Source organism: Anoplophora glabripennis, unplaced genomic scaffold (assembly GCF_000390285.2).
Source record: "Anoplophora glabripennis isolate ALB-LARVAE unplaced genomic scaffold, Agla_2.0 scaffold420, whole genome shotgun sequence".
Classification (NCBI taxonomy): domain Eukaryota; kingdom Metazoa; phylum Arthropoda; class Insecta; order Coleoptera; family Cerambycidae; genus Anoplophora; species Anoplophora glabripennis.
The window spans coordinates 182,488-203,522 of NW_019416533.1; the positions used below are offsets into that span (position 1 = coordinate 182,488).

Consider the following 21,035-nt stretch of genomic DNA (forward strand, 5'->3'; position numbering starts at 1 on the left):
ACACAACACACAACCACTTGTACTCCGAATACCATTCATTCCGAAACTTTCGAACGTATACGTTGTCTTTTGACTTCCCCTTTTTTCCATATCGGGAGAATAAGCCACAGGTCTCTCGGAATTTAAAAAATCCTTTTTGTCCTCAATTTTCCATCTGGAAAATGGCGTTTCCAATAAAATACATAATGGATCATACATAGGAAACATTTCTATAGTTAGTGTACAAAACAAATATTAACTATAATCCGTTATAATGGTGCACTGGGCGACGCGTGTCGTATAAACTGTTAAAGGCAGACGATGGGCGATGCTGCTTCTATTTCTGCGTCACTCGTTCCCTCACGCCGTAGTTTAATCCCGAGTTGGCCGCCTCGTTGCCATGACAACCGCCGTAAACAACGCTATGAAGAGAAGCAGAATACAGACTGATTTCCATCTGCGTCACTTGCGTATACTATACGTTGTATGGTCCGAGGTTGATGTTCGAGCTCAACGAAGGCAATGTTTTTTAGAAGGCGTTCGCCGCATTCTGTTTATTTCTGCGTATTAAACAAACAAACACAATACATTTTCAATATAGAATTATACCTAAATTATAAAATTTATATAAAACTAAAAATAATTGTAAATTGCTCAACCAAACAGAAATTTTAGGTGAAGCGGTGCGTCACTTGCATCACCTGACGAGCCGCCACTGATTTATAGGTCGGGATAATCCATCTTATATCCTCTTGCAACAGCATCGTTTCCTCCTGACAAGAAGTTGGCTTTAACCATATTAACTCTTTCTTGATTATTCTTTTTCATAATATATAAAAACTTAAAAACGAAAATACACTATACCGTCACTAAACACTGAAATAATTAGTTTATAAAGTTATAATTGTGTTTACATTTACATTATACAAAGACTATTCACAATTTAAAATAAAAATGTAACAGAATAAAGAATAATAATAATTGAATAACTGAATGAAACGATAATGTATTCGACCATACCCATTTCGCCTAAATAACGTATTTGTTTTTTTACCCGTTTACCATTCTATCATATCATACCAGGTGTGAAGTTAAGGTTAAAAAGTAATATTTCATATCAACTACATCAATATTTTTAATATTTCATTTTCTTAATACATCAAATTAATTATTATTTTAGAATATAAATTCGTTTTATTTACAATTAATTACGTATATACATACCAATATTAGTTAATATTTAATAAATCATGTATTGTTTTTAACAAAAGGATGTTTTTTTAATGTTCGACGCTTCGTCCATATTGATATAATAATAAATATTATGACTTTAAAATTACACGTATCTAAGCCATACAAAAGTAATCTGCTTTACTAAATTATCTCCCGTTGTCCTTCTCTAACAGTTGTTCTAAAACGGTATCAACTGGCAACGCTGGTACTGCTCCGATATATCTTACCACGCTAATTCTGGATGGCCCGATTTAGGCAGCCCAATGACGGCGTAGCCAAGGATTAAAGTGTAGTTTAAAAACTACAATTCCTACAATATTTGTTGAGATAAAATTCCAAGAAAACAATAAGCCAGTAAAGTTCTGTTATCAGAACTACTGTAACAATTTACCGCGGCAGGGGCGTGCTTTGGAAAATTTTCTGCCAATGACTTTCTACCTCGGATGTCGAATGCGGTTAATTCCAAGATAGTGCCGCAGGGGTACTTCTTGGAATTCTATCCCAACAAGTATCGTACAGACTATAATTACAGTTCGACTTCCTGATTTAAAAAAAAATCAGGTTCATGTTCAGGGGAACATATGCTATTATCCTTAAAAAACTTACTCACACTTAAAGTTACACCCTGTATAAACAATATTTTTTCTACAAGAATTAAGGGTGACTTTCTTATTTCTAAGATAAACTATACAGTTCTGACTGATTCTCTACGTGCAAATACAGACGCAGTTTCACTCTTTAAATCTGATTGTAATTAATTTCTGTTTTAATTTATAATAAAGCAACTGACTAGAGTATGTCTCGAATGAATCATGGTAGGTAAGTACCTATAAAAATGTATGACTACATCGTGTTATGGATAAAGGACAATTTATGTACATTTTTCTCTTTGCATCGCATTATGGTATTACCGAAATAGAAGGAAATAAAGCTATCTGTGGTGTTTTTAAACACGGTTCTGTCATTAATGTAATGGCCTTTGATTTAGATTTGGGGGAAGCTACCCTTTTTATAATTGAACCCTTTAAATAGAACGAACGACCTGGTAATCGATTACTGTCGTCGCATCACATTTCTAAATCTTTTTTGTAATGTAATAGTGTGTTAATGGCTTTTTTGTATGCACATAATATAATCATTAAGTCGCTTAAAGCGGCAAAGCGGTTACCCATTCACTGCAGGTGTATACACAATGTGATGGTTTCACATTTTCAAATAGTCCCCAGTTGTGCTTACTTTTTTCTTTCAGAAGAAAAATTGTACTATATGCAATACGTGTAAACAGTCTTCATTCTAGATTATACCCAATTTCTATAAACAGAAACAGAAAATAATTCTGTATTAAAATAATTATCATTAAGCAATTTTATTTTTGGTGTAACAACGTTTGTGGCCATCCATTCCACCTCAACTAATCCAAGAGAGGAAGAAAGAAGAAAGTATTATCCCATACTAATAGGAATTCAATATTTACTAATATGTATTATATCTAGGACCAGAAAGACAATAATAAACTACATTAAATTCAAACTTAAGGCTGATAAAAAAAGTTAAGTATATCATAATTATTGATAATGTAAAAAAAAATACTTATTTACACACCTGATTTACTTATATGTAGATACGATAGTGCACTAACAAGATTGTTACTATTTAATTTACAACTTTCTAAATCTCCAAACAACGATTTATGAGGCGTTTAATAACTTTAGTTAGATTTAGAAAGTTTAATAAAATATAGAAGGGAAGGCATATTGGGTTTTTTTATTTTAGACGGATACACGTAGGGAGCTGAAATTTTCTTTCTAATTCGATAATTAAAAAAAATAAGGATCTTCGTTTGACTAAAAACTTAAATAGTAGATCTAATCGCCATTTTAAGCGACTTGTTTTTTTCACCTACTATAAATTTATTTTCCAATTAAATCAATGTTTACGGTTCTTAACTGATAAATTGTCTTCATCAATATTTATTATATCTGTAATTTTTCGGTTATGATAATTTATATAATATTTTTTCTAATCCCTTGGTTCTTTGGGTTCAGTTAAAGAATACCATTTCTTTCTTCATTGTCTACCTTAATTTTGGAGTTGTTTTACATTTTCCCTTTATTACATCATGTTATCACTATTTTTGCATATTTAAACTAATTGAAAAAACTCTTTGTTAAAGTTGAAATAGGAATAAATATTTTAAAACATGAAAAAGTTCCGCCTAAACAACGCAACATTATGAGCGCTGAACAATAAACGAATTTCGTAAAACCATATTTTGTAACTTTACACTTTAAAACTGTAAGTTCAAAAACATATGAAGTTGGACTCTATAGAAATCGAAATGCAGCAATAATAAATAACAACATAATGTAAAAAATAGCCTGAGCTTTGCTTTATCATGATTAATAGGGTATTCAAATTTTGGTCAACTTCCCTGAATTTTTGATGTAAGTCAATTTGACGTATATAAAAATAACAATAAGTGACAGTAATTTTTTTTTCAACTCAGGTCAGGGCTGAAAAAGATAAAATAGAGGGGTTTTTCAAGACAACTCAAAAAGGATACAAGCTATAAAAAAATTCTTATACAAGTTGTAGAACATAAAATTATACATAAAAATGGTCTATTGACTTTTTCTCGTACTATTAAAATTAACAGAGTTAAGGAGACTAGAAATTAAGGGATGATTTCCGAAATTTAAAAAATCAGCTGAAAAATGAATGAATTTTATAATTTTTTTCAATCTACTCTAAAAAATATAAACTTTCTTTTCATAGAAATAGATGTTTTTTAATTTTTAATAAAAAAGTTATAACAATTTCAATTTTTTAATCGTTAATTTTTATGATTTAACACTAAAACAATTTTTTCTGTCATTCGATTGATTATATAAAAAAATTAAAAGTCGCTTTCAAAATTTTGTTTTACGACAGATAAGAAATCACGTTCGCTTTGTTGAACTTTTTTATTAACAATTAAATAATATTTTTCTGAAAAGATAGTTTACATTTTTTAGAGTAGATTGAAAAAAATATATAAAATTCGATCATTTTTTTGCTTGTGATTTTTTAAATATCTGAAATCATCCCTCAACTTCTAGTCTCCTTAACTGTTAATTTTAATTGTGCAAGAAAAAGTCATTACACCATTTTTGTATAGAATTTTATGCTCTACAACTTTTATAAGAATTTTTTTCTAGCTCTTACCCATTTTGAGTTACCTTGAAAAACCCCATTTATTTTATCTTTTTCGCCCTTGCTCAGGGTTTGAAAAAAAAACTGTCACTTGTTATTATATATCTATTGTATACCTCAAACTAACTTATATCAAATAATCAGGCAATTTGACCAAAATTGCGATTTAAAGGCCCATTTATTCGAACTATATGTTACATACTTAATGCTCAGAACCATAACTTTCCCTATCCTAACAATCATAATTCTTATTTAATTCTATGTGATTACTGGTATTACTGGTAAGAACAGTGTGTTGTCCACTGGACAACACAGCTGAACTTCGCCCTTTCATATATTTGTATTATAGTACATGTGTCTGTTTTTTATGCTATATGAATAAAGAATACTATTATTATTTATCCAATCCCAGGAAGCGTAATAATTTCTTTTCATTAGAAAGAGACAAATTCGGCTTAATATTCTTAGAAATTCTTATAATTATGTTGCTTATTCGCCTAGTGAAGTTATAAACAAAAATGTATAATTTAATTCAAGTTTTGAGTTATAATTTATTGACGTAAAATACATATTCTTTTAGAGCATAATTTTATGGAAAGCACATTTTTGGAAATTATAATACAATCTTAAATAAATATGTGTTATATGCATAAAATGTAAGCTATGTTCACTACGTATATGCCCTCAATATAAAATTAACATTAAAAAGAAATAATACCTACTTTACACATTTCTAAATATCTAGGCATGTAAGTACCTATATGTACGTGCCCCTTTGTGTATTGCATACTTTGCATTCTTTACTCGAACAACTACGATATATTAAAAACCAGAGACATTAAATTGGTTTTTAGTTTAGCAGCGCAATATTGGTGACAGCTTTAGATGTTTTCCGATTTCTCTCTATTGAGATTAATGTGTCCGGGTAGGTACCTCATTATTACAGAAAAAATTCTTTTCAACTTTCATGTCCTTTTCCGTAAACAAAGAATACATAAATATTTCTGTACTGAATTGCTCCTAACTGGCTTGAATGGGGTATATGTTACTGATTTACATTTACAAATTTTACGTTAATTGGCAACATTTATTTTACCCCTCATGAATTATTAATATTTGTGTTATACTCATAACTTGCAAAGCTTATCTGGCAAATCTAAACAATACGCAATAGTTGGTGAGTGAAATATGTTGCCATTATATACTATTTTTATAAATGTCGATATTAGATGTTCAGCGAATATTATAGATTTGGAGAATGTTAATATCACTTTACTTAAAAATGTAAAACGAGCTTTTAAAAAACTCACCATCATATTTGTCAAATAGTGCAAGAACAACGATAAGTGTATTCAGCTAATTTTAGAGAAGAATAGCACAAATTTAGATTCTGATCGTTTTTAACGGTCTAACTTAAGTTAGATCGTTACTGGTTAACATATATTATCCTTCCTTATCTAACCTAATTTTTAGTTTTAGATGATTCTAATGCAGATAATAACAAACTCATAACTAAGGAATGTAACATAACTGTGTCTTTTTCTTCAGAAGGAGATAAATGGTAGCTTAATTTATATTAGATTGGGTTGGGTTGGGTTAGGTTAGGTTAAATTAGGTAATATTAGGTTAGACTTATTCCAATTGCCTCAAAACAGGTTCAGATTGATGTTCAGGATGTCAAAATTATCACTTGTTGTCCCACCGCCACAACACAATTTCAGATACGGTCACAATTAAGGCTTGTATAGAAACATAATGAAGATCTAAAGATCTGCTATTTTGTATACAGTTACCTTAAATTTAAAAAGATAAACGTTTAGTTAAATTTGATGGTGCAGTTTAATGCTGTAAAATGCAGAAATGTCTCTTATTCATGGAGACTGTATCATCTGAATGAACACACAGTAATAAAATGATAGATGGTATATCTGGAAACCAAATTTTCTAATGTAAAGGGTTACCAAACATTATAACGAGCGTTCAAATAAAAACGTGGTCAAGTTGGTTCTGAAAATTTGGACGTAGGGCGTAGCGTATAGCAAATGAACTTAAACGTCATCTGTCAAAGCGCTATATCGCCGCTATCAATTTGAATATTTTCGTTTTAAAAAGCGTTTAAAATGGTGTTTTCTCAAGAACAAAAAGTGTTTATCATAGAGTCCTACTTTAGAAATGGACGCAAGATTGATGGAATATGGAAGTATTCTATTGAGGAATGTTTCATAGAATTTCAAAATCAATTTCCCGGCGTTGTTGAGTACAAAATTTTTCAAAGTGCAGTTCAGCGTTGTGTTAATGTTTTTCGTGAAACGGGCAGTGTAACAAGAAAAGAAGGAAGCGGCCGACCTAAAAAGCGGACTGAAGAATTAAAAGAAAATGTCCAACAAATAATGGAAAATGCGCCAAGAACTTCTGTACGTGTTTTATCACAAATGGTGGGAGTATCAGTCGGTACCTGCCACACAGTGTTAAAAAAAGATTTGCGTTTGTTCTCCTATCGTTTAACTTGTCAGCAAGAACTTCATGAAGTTGATTTTCCGCGACGGGCTGTATTTTGTGAATGGTTTTTAAACAACTACGGTGAACTTCATAATATCACCTTTTTTTCTGATGAAGCCTGGTTTCATTTAAGTGGTTACGTAAACTCACAGAATATGAGAATGTGGTCTTCTGAAAAACCAGATAACTTTTTTGTCGAGGGCCCTCTACACGCTCAAAAAATTGGAGTTTGGTGTGCTCTCAATCGAAGGAGGATTTATGGACCTATTTTTTTTAATGGTACTCTTACTGCGCAAAGGTATAGAGAAGAAATTATCGCTCCTTTTGTTAACCAGCTGGAAGAAAACGAAATTACAAACTTTTACTTTCAACAAGATGGCGCAAGGGCACATACGGCAGGCGAGACGATGAATATGTTGAGGGAAGTTTTCCAAAATCGACTAATAAGTCTCAATGCTGAACATGAATTTCCACCGAGGTCATGTGATATTACGCCGTGTGATTTCTTTTTGTGGCCTTACCTTAAAAACACTATTTTTGAACTGCCTATTCCTGATTTAAACCATCTGCAGGCTCGACTTATAGACAAGATTCGTGAAATTAACAATACCCCGAGCATCTTAGAAAATGTCTTTAATTCTTTGAGGAACAGGTGTGAAAAGTGCTTGGAACAAGGAGGGGGACACTTTCAGCAGCTGCTTTAATTTATTGTTATAACAAGGAGGGGGACACTTTCCGCAGCTCCTTTAATTGTTTGTTATTGTTATCACGATTATTCTTTAAAATAAAGTTATATAGTCATTAACGTTATTGAAAGTGACAGCTGCTATACAGCTCGTTGAGAAATGAGGTTAAGTTGGTCGCTATAAGCTACTCCCTACGTCCAATGTGTCAGAGCCTACTTCGACCACGTTTTTATTTGAATGCTCGTTACAACCATTTATTAGAGAAATACGGGAAATACTACGGACACACTTTAGCCGGGTTCAGACCCTAGGATTTGCACAACGTTTGCAAGACGTTGCTTGTGTCTGGAAAACTATGCAGTTTTAAGAAGTGCGCGGAGATGGTACACGGTACGGGAAAACTGAGGCGATAGCATAGTTATCCGCCAGCTGAATTTGAATGGGTAAATTTTCGCAAAACGGCATACCTTCGTCAATATTCCCGTGAGTTTTTGACAGAATTTATTGACTGGTACAAATGTTTCCCGCGAAATCAAAGGAATGTAGTGACAGAAACAGAAAGAGCCAGGCATACGAAATTTTAATCGGAAAATTCGGAGAGGTTGAAACTGTAGCAAATAGAGAAACAGTTAACAGTCATAAAAATTTTATTTATTTTTTCTTTCTTACAAAAATTGAGCACAGCAATACTTCGTTCATGGTTGATTCCGCGGAAGCTAAATAAATAAATACAGATATATCTGCACTGTTTGGAAGCTCTTGATTTGCAACGCTTTCATTCTGTTTTCTGTTGTATGTCTGCGCAGGTAAAACGTTGTACAGAACCTAGCGTCTGGACCTGACTTCACTGAATTTCTAGTTGTACACAAATAGAGATATCTTTGTTTTTTTTATATCTTTGCGACTACTCGTATGTTGATTAGTTTCCTTTAGCTTTCATTAGGTTTTCTTTGCATCTGATGGTTTATTACAGGTGTGATATTGTCTGTAGACCTCATCATGATTTCTAAAGGTTAATTGATCACAAAATTGTAAATTAATATCATTCTTGTCCTCACGAACTACTTCTTTTGACATGTCATTTCTAAAGCTTCTTCTACAGCAGATCCAAATTTTTCTTAATACAGAAAACTGCTAGACTCCAATATTAAAGGCTTCTTATGTCTGTCCTTTAGGCCTCAATGACCCTATTTTTTCTTGTTCATTCGTAAGAAATTTATAAAAATGTTAAAATGCTAACACAAAATCTGAATACTATTAAGGATTAGGTTATAAGCAAGCCAATAAAACCAGTATCCACTCTTAAAAGCTAATTACAAATTGTATTCTTCTTGAAACTTCTGCAGTACACTAACTTGTGTCGACAATACCAGATGTCACCACAGTGAAAGCATTAGATGTGAATATGTTGATATTTCTTCCTGTCATTTTCGTTTGCCTCACTAAATACTAACTGGCAACAATAAATGTTATTCTATATTTAAAATGTATTGTGTTGGTTTGTTTCATATACAGAAATAAACAGAATAGTTGCGCGGTTAACGCCTTCTAAAAAACATTGCCTTCGTTGAGCGCAAGCACCATCCTCATACCATACAACGTATAGCATAAGTAAGTGACACGGATCGAAATCAGTTTGTATTCCGCTTCATTTCGTAGCGTTGTTTACGGCGGTTGTCATGGCAACGAGGCGGCCAACACGTGAGTAAACTACGGCCTGGGGGAACGAGTGGCTCGCAAATTGAAGCAGCATCGCCGTCGACCATCGCCTGCCTTTAAACAGTTTACTTGTAGGTACGATACGTCGCCCAACGCACCATTATAACGGTTGTTTGTTAATATTTGTTTTGTATCAGTAATTGTAGAAATGTTTCCTATGTATGATTCAGTATATATTTTGCAAACGCCATTTTCCAGATGGAAAATTGAGGACAAAAAGGATTGCGAGAGACCTGTGCCTTCTCTCGATGTGGAAAAAAGGGGTAGTCAAAAGACGAAGTGTGTCGGACGTTCGGAAGCTTCGGAATGAATGGTATTCGGAGTATAAGTGGTTGTGTAGAAGTGTTTATTAAAAAAACTTTTCTGTATACCGTGTTTAATTGTGTTTCTGTTTTTTATAAAATCTAAATGAAAATCCTTCTCAAGAACGTCAGTCGATAATATTGCAAATGCAACAAAACATTTCCAGATCCATTTAAAGCCGTTTGACCTCGGAAATTTTTGCCTGCGGCGCTTTTTTTTCTTTTTCGTCAATCAGTGAATATGTTTCACCTATTCTCAATGTCACGAGCCGCCACTAAGACATTGTGATCATGATGATGACTGTCATAAACAAGGTTCATTTAAAATATGATAGATATATGCATATGCAATGTTTAGTAGGTAGGTATTTTATTAAAAAAAAACACAAAGAAATAATGCGTTAAAAAATACTTTTTGTGTATCATCATTCAAATGCAAATATTTGCGACATTTACTTGCTGCTTCTATTGGATGCGCATTTTTTATTTATGAAGAAACATGCAAATAATGGCATATTACATTGGTAATAAATTTTATTTTGGAGAAGTGAAAAGTAAGTTACCACTGTTTGGGTTTCTTTTATAAAACAATACAAATACAATTTATATAGTTTCTTAATTTCATAATAGTATTCGCAACAATATCATTTCATTAAAAAAAAAAAACGTAAAAATTTTAAACTTAACAAATTTTATTGTTATTTTTTATTCCACAAACTGGTAGTAATAATAGTTATTTCTCCCGTATACCAGTAACCGTGTTGGTGTTTCTTCGTTGTTCTATTTTTCTCGAAATATATTTTCAATTACAGAGATCTTTGAATTCAGATCAACTTACCAAAATTAGTTTATCCGAATGTTTCAGAATAACAGACACAAACAGTCTGTTAAAATGGAAATAAAATCACTGGTAAAATGTGTAGATTATCTTGAATAAGGCAATGTCTATTGGTATTTCCAACTAAAATGGATGTCAGATGCGTCATCTCTCATGCTTGGTATATTAAACAGAGTCATTGTTACCGATATAGTGAATACCCTCGGTTACTAAATATTTAAAAGATTTTCCCTATTTGTTTTGCTTTTTTATTAACTGCTCTGCATTCTTTAAATTTTTCAGATATCTTTATGTCAGTTTCCATTTTGTACGATTACATTTTGCCTTGCTTCTTAAAACTATTTTAAAATTACATTCTTAAATAAATGACACACCTTCTTATAAACGACCTAAAAATACTTGTAATAAATTACCTAATTGATATTGACGACCTTAAAAACAGAATAAAAGTAGAGTGTAGAGAGGGAGTGATAAACAGAGCCATTCTGTGTTTGGAAGCAAATGTAGGTCATTTTGAACATTTGAAATAAGTATTGTTTTATATTGTTATATTATTTTCGTATTAAAAATAAAATATGTTACTTTAAAAAACATAGTAGCTTGTTTCCGCAGCTGGCTATCATTTTTCAAAATAAATATAAGAAATGTAGGGTTCATCTTTTTTGCTGTTTTTCTAACAATATTTCTAATGAAACTATAGACTATATAGCTGAACGTAGAAAAAAAATATCTTCCAGAATTGATAAAAAAATATATAGTGTGCCATTTGAACAAAAACAGTTGACTATAGCAATTTTGACATATGTTACCATGGAGACGATCTAATAATGTCATTTAATAGAGTTTGAACGGCGATTTAAAAATATATAGGGATTGTTATAGCTATTTGCCAAAATAAAAGAGATACAGGGCCGCGAATACCAAACTGAATCAACCGGTATATCGAAAACTGCATTTTGATTAAGATGGAAATATATACAAGTTAATATAAATTTGTGAACCAACATATATTCCTTTAAATATTACGGTAATAATTATTGAAACAGGCACATTGTTGGGATGTCACACGACATCCCAACAATGTGTATAGGGCCTTATTATTTTGCACATATGTATTTTTTTAGTTCATATAATTGAATTAAATCCTAGATGATTTTTAACACTTTATGCAATAATTCGTCAATTTTGTTGACCCTAAAACTCAGTTATTTTAAATTTGTGAGAAAAAATGGCTGTCTTGTTAGGCGGACAAAACGTGACTAACTACAACATAACAAGGTAGAATTATGTCCTTTATGGATTTAAACATATGCAAAATGATGGGCTCAAAATTTGTCATGTGATAACACTTGTGTCACAACAGCCAAAGACACATAGCGTGTCTTTGGCTTTGCACTGTTATGAAAACTCATGTTTTACTCATTTTCCAGCCCAATCAGATTGCATTTGACGTGCGTCAAAGCAGGATTCCGACAAAGTGCTGAAATTCCTCGAGCATCCCAAGGAATGCACGTGCATGCGCGCTGATCCGAAATCCACGTGGTGACCGCGGCGGCCGCGTTAGCTAGGCGCGAGCTGAACTTCAGATTGTACAAAATCCAGTCAGTTTCTGTTGAAAGCGTTGGGTTGTACGGTCGCCGAACTTGGGTGTTTCACTGAATGCAGAAATACGTTCGCGCTTCATCTGTGTGATGCTCAGCACCATTGCCTTTTGTGTTTATGAAGCACGCATCGCCTTCTACAGTATATTTAACGCTTAGTGCCAAAGGAAATTCAAACTACGCGAACTGCAAGAGATGAACGACACTTTCGGAGATATCCATGCGTTAGTCGGTTTTTGTTTTTGAGTTGTTTTTTGTTTTGTGATTGTGCTTTCTTTTTGCTTGTGAGTGTTTGCGAGGTGAATTTGGGCAGCTTTTGTTTTTCTCAGTGCTTGTGGCTTACATGATGATGATCATGGATTGAACGATTTGTTTGGAAGTCTGTCACTGGAGTGGAAACTTGTTTGAGGCGCGGGCTCATGACTGCAGCGGGCCGTTTGGATTATTAAATTACAAGGTGAGTTTTGATGGATTAATGGCACCGCTCGGTTTTTGTTTCGAGGTGATCTAACAGGTTCCTACTCTAGAAGATATTTAATATACCTTAGTTAGCGGTGGTATAATTTCCGGAACGAAATTAATGCCTCCACGTAAATTTTTCAGATAATACAGAAATAATACAATTATTTGAAGTGTTTTAATGGTTACATTGATAATATTTATACATTAGCAAAAAAGTGCTGTTTTTCATACGGAAAGAACAATTAAAAAACTACACCAGTGGATTGAGTTGAGTAGGTATTTATTTAGTTTTATTCAGCAACAACAACAATTTCTTATTTCAAGAAGACTAATGCCATTTGACTTTTATTTTTTTTTTAATCTTTTTATTACGTACTTTGGAAGAGAGAATCAAATTAAATAGAATAAGACTTGATGACTATAAATTATTTCTAACGTGTTTTAATTACACACAATTCTTGTCAAGTTCTATACTGTTGGTGTCAGAAGTGGAAAAATTGCTCGTTCTTATTGTACACTGTCAATTTAAGCTCCTCCCTGGAAACGCCTACTTATATAAAAACCCGCTTCAAGTTTTGTATAATTAAAGTGGTATTCCAATAGTTTAGGAAGTTTGGAACTTGACTGGTGTTAAATCTTTTGACGTAGACTTTTTATGTGTTTGTTACATCATGGTTCTCAAGATCAGTATCGGACAATTCTGATATCCAGTTTGAGTTAATTAACAGCTATGACTATAAAATTCCACGTAGTTGTAGTCAGTTAATATTTGGAGTTTCTGTTACTGAACATTTTTGTTTCTTTAATTCTCCCACATTTCTAACTCGTAAATAGATGCAGTTAAAATTAAGTAATATTTACTCTTGTTAGAAAATTCCAAGATGAAATTGAAATATTTTGTAATATTAATATGTTCACTTTAATCTATTTACACAATTTTTCTGGAAAATTTTGAGGCTATATGAAATTTGTTTGCACAAGACAGGTATTATTCACGTAAAGTGGTATAAATTTTCAATTATTTCATCAAGTACCTAAAACTATAGTGTAAATAATAGAATGAACACATTAAATGTGCCAAGTGAATCAACTTAGTAAAATTGAGTACCTATATCCTCCCTAAACGTTATTGAATTTGTTATAAGTTTTAAGAAAGTAAAAAAAAAACTAAATGTTAGAGATTAAGTTTTTTAATTTCGAGATCAGATGAATTTACATAAAGTAAATAGGTAAATAGGTTGTTACTCAACCAAAAAAACACACAATAAAAAAATACAATACAAAAAAAAAACGTTTCCTAACAAAAAAAAAATAATACACAATCAATCAATGTTTAAATAAGCTAAACTAAATCACTGTGTGTAGCAAAGAATGTGGAGCAAAAAAAAGGGTGTGGGTAGGTTTTGTATTTCGGGTGGATCGGTGGAACGAGGGTAGCGAATATATTCCACAAAAGGGGTTGGCCGCTAGCTTCAGTGGAGACGGAGTGGGTCTACAGCTAAAAGAATGTTATGAAGGCGCCACCCGTTTTTTTGCAACCCCGGATGTTAAGTTTACCCAATGTGGTGGTTTTTATTCGCTACGGTGCCTTCACTATTAATATACCTATAAAACAAAAAAAAAAACGGGAAAAAGGCAGATCTCCAAAAAAAAATGAAACTACTTTAAAATCTACTCATATATTGTATCAGAGTACATGTACATGTGATCGGATCACTTTACTATAGTTTGTGGAACGCGCCAGACGTCGAGCGGATCAACGTCGATCAAGTTCCATGGCTAGTGTATAATTCGTGCCTACTGATCTGGCAACCAGTATTGTTTTGGGTCTTATAGGTTAATGTCACTTGAGCGAATATATCAGATATAAACAAAACAAATATGTATAAATCTTGGCAGATTGAGAAAAGCCAAGTTAAAAAAAGATTTCCCTTTACTACAGCGCTGTACCAGAGGTTTACACAGGTAGGTGTACTAAATGTAAAAATTTATATGTTCGATGGATTATCTATAGCACTTGTAAAAGGCGTGACAAAAACAAATTATTACCAAGGTTCTTATTTTAGGTACGTTTAGGCACGTATGGGTGAAATTTAAAAACAGTACATAAAAATCAGACAATAAATAATGGTGACTAATGATGCAGAAGTGAAGCTTTTACATCTATGAAGTGCAAAACTTAAACGCTACAAATAATATACTAAACTAATATTAGGCTTATCTGAAGAGTGCGTAGGTTATTCGGTTGAACCGCTCCAGGTCAAGTCGTCACGGGGTGGTATCACTCCGCCTGGGTATATCAGGTAATAGCACTCCCGCCACTAAAGACTACTTCCAGAAAGACGGTAGGGTGCAGCAAAATTTACAGTGAGCAAGCGAGAGGGTCAACTTGCTGATGTACGATATAGTTCAGTGGGGCTTCAGTGTGTTGTGATGGCTACGGCAGCTTTAACTCGATAGGTGGTGTCGAGTAACCAATGCCAGTAAACGGGTACCAAACAAGATGAGACCAAAGGCGAAAATACAAAAAGAAAAGGAAAAACAAAAAAAAAAAAGGCCTGAAAAAGAAGAAATAAATGTTCAACATATCTGCAATTCAAAGTGAGAATGTGACCACATGTTATCCTAACCTCACTACCTACCTAGGTTGTTGATCGGCCTTAAAGTGAAAATTTCTCAGTTCTTCGATATGGGCATTAAAATCCAACTACTAAGGCTTAGAAAAATACCAAAAACATTTATTTTGCCCAGATATTTCTTCCAAAAATCCGCAATTCGCGTACAGCACAAAACGTGGCTCGAAATATCTATCGAAAAAGAAAGAGAGAGAAAACTTCCGACCATTCGACCAATTCCTTTCTCAGTTGTCTAGGGGAATTTTAGATCAACCTGTTGGTACGACGATCAAGGAACATGACAACTGGTGGATAACAACTGACAGCTATTTTCAAACCAAAACAGACTGAGGTTAGTATTTATTTACTTAATTGGATGGAGATTTTTATCAAGTTTTACTTGCAGATAATATGACGACGCTTATATATAGATGGTTTCCCGAATATTTACATGATTCTACCCTAGGAATAAGGTATCTACATAGCCTGTACCACCTATATCAATACTTTCACAAAAAGAAGTTCTAATCAGAAACCAAGAAAGAAGATTGGTTGGTTCTTAGTACCTGAAAGAGTTTAACTAGCTGTATGTCAAATTGAGTGGTCTCCTTTCACTATTGTACTACGAATCACACTAGACGTTATGTGCCTAACGATACTAAAGGTAAAGTAAATGGTCACAAAAAAATAAAGCCGCAACATATCAAGCAGCAAAGGAGTACATTAAGACAAGTAAATTTTCAAAGTGTAACAAGGTATACCTACGGAATCTAATTAAAATTACTTCAACAATAATTATATTTGAATCATATTAGAAAATCTTCTAATTGTTCTTACTTATAATATGTTTATAATGTATTAAAAATTCACTCACTGGGGACTAATAAAAACTCAGATTGTATAATAATTTTAGTAATTTCACTTTTAATATAGTTATTTTACTTATTTTAACATACTGAACATTTCACTCAATTCGGCGCGGACAGAAGTTGAGTGCAGTGTGAGTGAAATTTCGCTGAATTTATTTTACAGTATAATATCTGTTCAATCTGCATATCATCTAATAACCAAGCTATTAGTTTTTTAATTCTAAACAGTACAGTAATGTTGCGTAATTATTTCCCAATAATGTAAATTTTTATATTTGGAATTCTTACAAGATCAGAAAGATAAGAAACGTGGGAGAATTTCGACGGCGACATCATTCACGTTTTAGAACCTTGGTGCAATATTGTGTCGGTTTTTCCTCACAATGTTAAAGGGCGTTATATCAACGTCACTTTTAGTATAGCGATACAATGCGTCATATAAGTTTGAGTGGACATAGTGTTAATATTTGGTTACAGACACTTGAGGTAATGTCGATTTGACCAATTGATTTTACCCATTTGTAACAGATAAAAGGTAAAAGAAAGTGAAAACAAAAAATCATGTAATATTAATTTTAGTTTGAAAACTAATAAAAAGAAGCTAACTGGTATACGTAAACTTAATAAAAACTATGAAGCTTGTTCCTATAATCTATACGAACTCATTCCGAGACTCATTACGATTGTGTATGATAATCTGGAACAGAAAAGTTAATGATAATTTTCAATTAATCGATATTACCCATCTCTCTGGTAGGTTATAGCCAACTGATCGATTTTACATCAATTATTTTGTAGTTCCAGAAAAATTAACGCGAGGATTAAGAAGTAAAACTAAAATATTCTATTTATAAAAAACTTTTTCCGCAAAACTTACCTGTATAACATTCTAACAAGTTTTTATAAGATTCTCACAGATTACGGTAATAAATATATCCGTTATGGACAATGTGATTAATTGGGCAGCATGCATAATGATTAGAAAACTCCGGCAGAAAATTAATTACGGAGCACTGCGCACAATGTGATAAATTGCCTGACTTTCGATTGTGATAAATAAAAAATGTTTTAATGTCATAAGTATTCTAACAAAAATGGACTAATGGTTAAAAAAGAAACTGACTATTTTGAATCAGGCATACATTTATTTTCAAGCATATCATAACTTTGCATAATCGTTTATCGATCAAGATTTATTTATTTTAATTTTTTAATAAAATTATTTCTTTTAAATAAATCTTTATTAAAAAACTATCCATTAATAATATTGTATAAATCTATTCTTGATTCAAAATAGGTATTCATATTTTTCTGTGTAGATATGCAAAGAGTTTTAGAAAGTTGATTTTAATTTTAATGTAAGTATAATAAAAATTTTGTCATAACACGAATATTTATAGTTGAACTTGAATATTTATACTTGAAGTTAATGAGATTTCAGACGCCCGTTCTATAAGAACTGTCATATGACACTTCTGACTACACACGAACATTAATTAGTCTAAATCTAATGGTTGTCGCTATTTAACATTTTCCCCTTTGTTCTAAGTTTTGGTTTGAGGTTTTTTTGGTTGGTGTTAACTGAGATGTCAAAGAAAGTTTATTGGAGACATTACTGTTAGCACTTTAATTTTTTTGAACTATTAGTGATAAATATTTTCGCCAAAAAGGTATTCAGACATCAATAAGAGATACAGTAACGTAATCTTTTGGGTATGTTTGCTTCAAAATCTTTTATAATTATTTTGGCTCTATGCGGAGATCTGTCCTAATAACATACAATCCAAAACCCGAAGGTTTGCATATTTGATTCAGCGAAGTGCTGGTAATGAAAAACTGTAAAAAGATCGTGGAAGACATGCCAATAGAGTTTGACCAAATCGGACGTTACAAATTGAAGAAGAAATTCTCAACATTCTCGGAGAAGAATGACCTACAATTAGTGCTAGACAAATTTTTCGTGAGGTTAATGTAAAGTAAAATTTGAGACCACACAAAAACCAACAATTTTATCTGTCTTACATTCGTCGGTACAAGCATGCAATCAGAGGACCATTATGCCAGGGTTCATTTTTGTAGTATGTAAATAGAATAAAACAACTAGAATAAAACTTTACTAAATATGTGTTGGTCATCGATAATGCAATATTAACATAGAATGGACTTAACAATTTCCATAACAGCCATATACGGTCCATGAAAAATTGCCGTGAGGCCCGAAGAACAAATTTCCAACAAATTGGCAGTTATGGGCGGGCATTGTTAATAGCATCTTATTTGAACCTTAATTCTACCACATAGAGATTGATTGGTGGTAGCTATTTGCACTTTTTACACAATGATATTTACTTTCCTCTTGAAGAATGGTCTACTACTACTTAATATTCAACAGAATATGTGCATGGTTTTTGTACCAACCAAAGAATTCGTGGTAAGTGGTACGTAAGACGTAATTGGCCTGGTTTATGGTGCGACCGATCTACAGACCTTTATCCACGCTATTTGTACTCCTGGGAACGTATGATATGAAATCTTTGGTGTACAAAATAGAAGTTCTGATCAGAAAGAATTGAGCTCACAGTAAAATTAATTTATATCCTGTACTCTGTGCGTGATACCGTGTTCAGGAAAGCGTTGTCAGTTGTGAATATTTTTTATAATTTTAAATATCTCACTTTTATTAATGTTTGGGTCCTTTACAATGTAAAAAAACCTATGTTTGGTTGGACTGAATGGGAAATTTTATTTAGAATTTTTGTAAAACTGTTTATCTGAGTTATTGGAAGATGTGCCGTTATTATTCAGAGCTAACATGTGGTTTATGCGTGATAGCGCTCCACCACATTGCCGTGTAAATGTCCTCGTAGATGGATCGCTAGAGGGGATAATGCTCCTGTTAACTGTCCTGTACATTCACCAGATTTAAAACACCTTGCTACTATTATCTTTGGGGCACTCTAAAATCAGCAGTATATGCTTCCACATCTAGCACTGAAGAAGAGTTGTGGAGGCACATCCAAAATGCCATAAATGTTTTAAAAAATAGCCACCAAAAACTGCAAAGGGTGTCCTTTTCTTCACCGAATTAACCATTGTTGTAGTGTTGTGGTCTTTAATAACATCAACTTAGTTAGTTTTATTTCCATCATTTTTTTATTGTGTTTGATTGTTTTTACTAATTCAAAAAATTGTCACGTATTAGCCTGAATCTGCCTATTTTGAGTTCAGGAATCTGTGATCTTCCGTTGAGCACGTTATTCTGGGACACCCTGTATAGCTTACTACTGTTTATTTACTTGATTGTCGCCTCAAAATTTCCGATGTCTATAAAATAATGATACATAGATTATAATTAATTAATGATACATCATTTATTGTCTTATATTCTTCGACAATTGTGGGTAGGTACTAGTAATTATATTTTTGTATTCAATTTTAGCACGTAGCACGTACATACATCGTCTTTAGATTTGTCTGATTTTATTTCTGCAAAGCCGTTAACCGAACGTAGGTGGAAAGTGAAAAAGAAGCTTTAAACATCGAGGTCAAATTAATTCCGAGATAAATCAGAGCGCAAAACTTCGCCTTCTGAATTTTAAGTTCTTTGTAGATAACTAAATTCAGCCTTAATGCATGTAATAAATTTTATGCTGAAAATGATGTCGCACTTCCATTATAAATTAAAACCGCGATGTTTTAAGAGCGTATTTGGTATCTGACGATGATAATGTTACTTTAAATGCTTGAGGAGAACCTAAGATGCTTTTAGAGAATTATTTGAGCGATGCAGCGACTTTACCTTTTATTGCAACGTAAACAAAGGAGCATTTGTCTGGAATTCTGTTATCTAATGATAGGTAAATTTAATTTGAACTGGGTGTTCCTTCATTCGTGCTAGGATTTACAATGGCATCGTGACCTGTGCAATATTTAAGCTGAACTAACGTTGCTTTCTCCCCTAAAAGGAAGTAATAAATATGTAAAAGAAAATATAATTAAGTATAGGAAAACTACATCATGTTGAGTTATACCCACGCACAATTCGGAATATGTTATTAATTGAGATCTGCTTCAAGTTCGACAGGTGATTGATTTGTGTGAAATGAGGTATATGAATTTATACTCTATGGTTCAAATAGGCTCTAGTTACACTTTTTAGTCGAATCTGTGTTCAAAGAAAGAATGAGTACAGGTCACTATGCTAGTCACTTATCTTATCTAGTCTGTAGTGTACGGACAAATAGTGACATGCATTTTCCCAGTTTTGGGACTAGTCCAGGAACTACTTTTAAATCTTGTGAGTGTAAGCATGTAAAATAATCTCTTTAAATCAATTATCTATACCTTATTTCATATTTGGGAGGGTGTCCTTATTTTAAGTAAAAAACATATAATTATTAAAAATACTTCACTTGATAAAACATGATTAATATAAGTTAACATACCTAAATAGAATCCCTCTTTTTCATAAAAAATTTATTTAAAATTGCACTGTAAATCATTGGTTATTTTGGCGCCGCATTAGGTAATGTGAAATTACATCATACAAGTAAAGCACGTTAAGAATGTAATTTTACACTTTTTGTGTAGTTCACTCGAAATGTAAATTTACATTATTGTTTTGCAATATTTTTAGAAATAATGTTTTTTACATACTTCAATATTTTTCCCAGACATACGACGTACTTAAGCGAATGGAAAATACCATTAAATAAATTTAAGAATATTTATTAATGCAGTAAATGACACATATTCTCTAGATTAGAATATACATTTCTGAATTATACCTAAAGATAAATAATACAGAATATTATTTAAATAGTACAAAAAACTTCGTATAGCAGGTTGAACTTAAGGAAGTCAGTAAAAATAAATAGTAGTTATATGTATATAAATTAATATCTGTAAAAAATCTCCCTACTTGTTTAAAGGACAAACTGTATATTTCATTTTACACACCTTTTTGTGACGTCTTTATCCTTATGTTGTTTAAAGCTAAAAATCAGCTACCAAATACTTTTTCATACTCGAAAACTATAT

At 32.3% G+C, this 21,035-nt stretch overlaps 1 long non-coding RNA gene across 1 annotated transcript; it reads right to left on the bottom strand.

Annotated features, from left to right (window-relative positions):
* Nucleotides 1-14,174: 14,174 nt before the first annotated feature.
* Nucleotides 14,175-15,250, bottom strand: LOC111691679. Its single transcript, XR_002763019.1, has 2 exons — nucleotides 15,154-15,250; nucleotides 14,175-15,069 (listed from the first exon to the last, which is right to left on the bottom strand). It is a non-coding gene; the product is annotated as an uncharacterized LOC111691679 (long non-coding RNA).
* Nucleotides 15,251-21,035: the final 5,785 nt, after the last annotated feature.